Below are 5,761 nucleotides of genomic sequence, written 5' to 3'. Positions count from 1 at the left end.
TCGTATACGTCAATTCCCACTTCCTATGATTGCCAAGCATATTCACACATGCTTTAACGTAGGCCCACTTCGAGCGACACCTACAACACTAGTAATAGAAGACACTGAAACAATGGATATCTCAAAAGATATAAATGTTAAAAGAGAAGTTAATATCGGACTAACTCTTACTAAAGAAGAAAGAACCAGTTTAATTTATCAACTAAAAGAATTTATCGATGTAATTTCTTGGTCATATGAAGATATGGCAGGAATAACTAGAGAAGTAGCTCAACACACAATACCAGTAATTCCAGGAATGAAAACTGTAAAACAAAAGTGACGTCAAATGAAACCCGACGTAGCTCTTAAAATAAAAGAAGAAGTTCCAAAACAAATTACCGCAGGTTTTATCAAGGTATCTAAATACCCAGAGTAGGTTGAAAATGTGGTGTCAGTTCCAAAGAAGGGTGGAAGGGTAAGAATGTGTGTCGACTACAGAGATCTAAATAAGGCAAGTCCAAAAGATAACTTCTTTTTACCACACATCGACATCTTAGTAGATAATACAACAAATCAGGCACTTCTCTCGTTTATGGATGGTTACGTGGGATACAACTAGATTCTCATGGTCGGGGAAGATATGAAAAAAAAACTACATTCATAACGCTATGGGGCACTTACTGTTACACGGTAATTCCATTTGGGTTGAAAAACGCAGGTGCCACTTACCAATGAGCAGCGACTGCCTTATTGCATGACATGATGCACAAAGAAGTTGAGGTCTACATAGACGATATGATAGTAAAATCAAAAGATCTGCCAGGACATCTAATATCCTTAAGAAAATTCTTCAAAAGGATGAGGAAATATAATATGAGGTTAAATCCATCTAATTGTGCCTTCGGAGTAACCTCTAGAAAACTCTTGGGATATATTATTAGCTCTTAAGGAATAGAGATAGACCCAACCAAAATTAAAGAAATCATGTCAATGCCACCATCAAAGAACGAGAAACAGATTCAAGGATTAATTGGCCTGTTGCAATATATAAGTTGGTTCATATCCAAATTAACCACGATATGTGAACCCATATTCAAGAAACTAAAGAAGAATGTTCCAGTAATATGGGATGATGAGTGTCAAAAATCCTTTGAGTAAATTAAATCCTATCTTTCTAATCCTCCTGTACTAGCACCTGTGCTCCTCGGAATCCCTCTTAGATTATGTTTAATTGTCACCAAAGTGACAATGGGGCTATGCTGGCACAAGATGTAGACGGAAAAGAAAATGCCATCTACTAATTAAGAAAAAAGATGCTCGAGTATGAAGTATGCTACGCACCACTTGAAAAATTCTGCCTCGCATTAGTGTGGGCCACAACCAAGTTAAGACACTACATGCTCGTTTATACAGTCTATGTAGTATCTCGGATGGACCCACTAAAGTATCTCTTCAAGAAATCTACAATAAATGGGTGAATATAAAGATGGATAGTAAACTTAGCCCAATTTGATGTAATTTTTATGCCCCAAATGGCTATTAAAGGATCCGCGGTCTCAGATTTCCTAGTGAATTTCCCAATAAAAGATTATATGCCTATACATGAAAACAAGTTTCTAGATGAAGATGTAATTCTTACAAAAGATGATACGTAGACGTTATACTTCCTTGAGGCATAAAACTAAAAGGGTTGTGGTGTAAGAGTATTATTAGTATCGCCTAAAGAAGAACATGTCCCAATCTCCATAAAGTAAGATTTTGACGTTACAAATAATTCTGTAGAATAAGAAGCATGCGTTGTAGGCCTCAAAACAGTTTTCGCATTGGGAGTAAGGAAATTTCGAATATTATAAGATATCTCTCTAATCATCAACCAAATTTCCAAAAGGTGGAAAGTAAAGAGCAAAAGCTTAGCCCCTTACCAAATATATATGGAAACTCTCACTGATCAGTTAGAAAAGATTGAATACACATATCTACCAAGAGAGGACAATCAATTAGTTGATGCTTTAGGCTAGCCTAAATGGTTAAAATACCCACAGAAATAGAATAAATGCCTTTTACAATAGAAAAAAGGCTGAAACCGGCTTACATTCAAGCCATAGAAGATGATGAGGTAGTCCAAGAAGAAGAGGAAGAAGAAGAACCTTGGTATACATACATCCTTAACTATTTTACCAAAGGAGAATATCCACTCCACGGATGACAAAAGTTCAAAACGAGCCCTACGGCTTTTAGCTTCCTAATATGTACTCAAAGACAGTGAGCTACACATAAAGGTACCTAAAGGTCTTGCTCTCTTATATGTAGGCATAAAGGAAGCCCAAATGGTAATGAGAATAGTCCACGAAGGAGTATGTGGAACTCATGTGAATGGCAAGATGCTAGTCCAAAAGATAATGCGTGAAGGGTATTATTAAAATACTATGAATAAGGACTGTTATCACTATGTGAAAAGATGTTGTAAATGCTAAATATACGCTAACTTACAGCACATTCATTCCTCTATCGCTCATTTACACCTACACTTCACCATGGCCATTCTCTACATGGGGAATAGATATTATTGGAAAGATTACTCCTCCTAGGACAGGAGGAAACGAATACATTCTAGTAGCAATTGACTATTTTACAAAATGGGTCAAGGAAGCATCATACGCAAAACTCACTACAAAGCATGTAGCACTCTTTATCGAAATAAACATCATTTGTCGATATGGAGTCCCATATGAGATGATAAGTGACAATGGAACTCACATTCATGCAGAATGTGAAGTATTACTACAAAAGTATGGTATTCAGCATCATCATTCTTCCCCATATTGGCCTCAAGCGAATGGTGCAATAGAGGAAGGGAATATAAATTTAAAGACCATCATCGAGAAAAATGACATAAAACTACAAGGATTGGCCTAACAAACTCCACTTCGTTCTTTTCGGTTATCGCACGTCAATTCACTCATCAACAGGAAATACGCCATTTTCCTTAGCCTATGAAATGGATGCGGTACAACCTATAGAGCTAGAAATACCTTCTTTATGCATTGCGTTGGAAAGTAAAATCGACGAACTCGAAAGGACTAAAACTGGATATGAAGAGATAATTTAACTTGATGAAAATGACTAGTAACTCTACATCATACTTAATGCAACCAATCTCGTATGGCTAGACATTTTATCTAGAGGGTCAAGACAAGAAACATCAAGGTAGAATACTTTGTGTTGAAAGCATAAAGAAAGAATGTTCTAGACCTAATAAGAAAATTTAGGCCTAATTGGTCTGGACCACACATCGTCAAAACCGTCCCATCAGCAGGTGCCACAAACTAACTGACATTGATAGCAATGAATTTTCAAATATGACCAATCTTGACCAACATAAGAAGTATTACCTATAATTACTTAAGTAGGATAACTCAACAGATTAGTTTGACTTGATTCCTTAGGAAAGGATACGTAGGCAACCCTTTGAAGGGTGCACCCGCTATAATCCCCACAAAAATTGATTCCTCAGCAACAGAGTAGCCGGTGCACAAGAGTTAAGGCCAGCGCAACACGCCGCAACTGTCGCACAACGACAAGCATCACACATGGTAACAATTTCTCGGGACGGCGGCAAAGTCAAAATTGCAGCGCCAGACATTATGCATTAATCTGAGCAAATTTCGGTGTTTTTTCAGAAATTTTGACTTCCAGACTCGAATAATGCTTGGAATAATTCAAAGCCGTTTTCATTGCTTTAATAGAATTTTAAATGTAAAAATTTAATTTAATTTAAAAATCTTAAAATTGCATTAATAAAATAAAGTAATAATTACATTATTGATGGAATTTTAAATAAAGCTTAAAATAAAATTGACTAAAATTTAAATTAGTCTAATCAATTGAAAGTAAAGCAATGCTCTAATCTATCTTCTCTTTTCTATATCTTTTCCAATTCTTGTCCACTTCTTCTTCATCATCCATCACTTTTTCCAGTAAGCATCCTTTTGAAGACCTACACTCAATCTTGCTGTTGATAGTTTCTCCAATAGCCATTACATTGTGCTTCTTTTCAACCCACATTTTCTTTTCTACAGAGTCAGCTTTTTTTTTTTTCTAATTTACCTTTAGAACTTTTTTTCTTAGGCATAATAGGAGTCTTGAATTCAACTCTTTCACTCAAACAATCCTTAGGAGGAATCTTTTTGTCCCCTAAGAGGTCTTTCACATTGGTCATACTTAGTTTCCAAGCCTTGTTCTTTTTCTTTTGAGATCTACCAAGTAGCCAGTGCTTCATATCACTAGACATAAAGGTCTAGTACACCAATAATTATCAAATATATTTGCATTCGTGGAAATAAGAAATTCATAGGGACGACGAAGGTCACCATATGGAACAGTTTCAGCAAGGCCATATTGTCTTTTCACCTTGGAAGGGTAATAAAAAGTCAACTTTGACAAGCTAGGAAGACAGCAAAAAGGTTGGCTATTGACACCAATCATCTTCTCAATTTTCCACCAAGGAACGACCCAGTTGATCCTAAATTCGCAATTTCAAAGATCCTACTCCATTCCCGGCGGCCCATCTTTATGGACAAGCGTTTCTTCCGTCGTACAAAGCAATTTGGGGTATAGTTATCAACATTGTTAGGAGGGATAATTAATTTTTAGTCTCTCCATTAACCACATCTGTAAAAATTCAATGCAAAATAATTTTTATTACTATACAAAGTTAAATATTTTTTATTTCTATAATTAAAAGTTTTGATTTTCTACCCGTAATAATATTGTAGAAGCTCGAAGAGGTGCTTTTGGATTCTTTTTTAATTCATCCAAACCAAGCATGGTCTATCCAACGATCAAAGGCATTGGATTTCTACCTGATTCATTTTGCTCCATGATAGATGCTAAAATAACTTGGCCCTCATGAATGTTACCACTAGTGAGCAGATATTGGTTTAGCATGCAAAAAGGAAGGCTCTTCTGCTATAAACATGAAAAGATTCGGAGCGTGGTCTATCAAAATAAAAACGTGCATATTCTTTCAAATTAACTATGTTTCCATGCACAATATTTTTCATGTCCTTATCTTAAAGGTTACGGAAACGCTCAAAATCTTTGTGATAATACTTACTTACTTTGGGAATTACTGCAAGATTTAGGGAAGAGAAGCCTAGAATGGAACCAAATTCTTCCGGTAAGGGATAGATTTTATCACAACCAAGTCTAAAACAATGAGTATCTGAACCCAATACTCTAAGGCGGTATGAATAAAGTCTATGTCAAGATATACCTCCATTATACAATATATACCCCCAAGTGAAAAAAGTCAAGTTTTTTTCTCTCCTTAGCAGTCAGAGACCGGCAACACTCACGTGTGAAATTGCTAAAACTCTTATACAGGATTAAGAAATAAAAGATAGGACTATTTTAAATTTGTTAAACTATATAAGAATCGTTAGATATGGGGGCTCTTAATGCACAAAATTGGCGCATACCGAAACCTGTTCGGATTTGGAAAAATAAATCCAGCCCATGCAACATAAATCACGCATAACGTGATGCTTGTTGCATCACGACATCTAGGTGTCTGTCAAGCCAGCCTTGCGCGCTACGCAAACCATGTTTTTCTTGACTTTGACTCGGTTTTGTACTATGTTTTAACGATTTTCACTATTTTCTAAGTATTATCCACTCCAATTCAACCTTATTGCAAACACTTTTGTAATATTTTTATTATCTTGAGTGTTATTCAATTTAAGCTCGATTTTCATTTTTCATTTTCACTTTTTTGGGG

This window comes from Chenopodium quinoa, unplaced genomic scaffold, assembly GCF_001683475.1.
Source record: "Chenopodium quinoa cultivar QQ74 unplaced genomic scaffold, ASM168347v1, whole genome shotgun sequence".
Classification (NCBI taxonomy): Eukaryota; Viridiplantae; Streptophyta; class Magnoliopsida; order Caryophyllales; family Amaranthaceae; genus Chenopodium; species Chenopodium quinoa.
The sequence above is the reverse complement of the archived record's forward strand: the minus strand, read 5'-3'. Positions refer to the sequence as shown.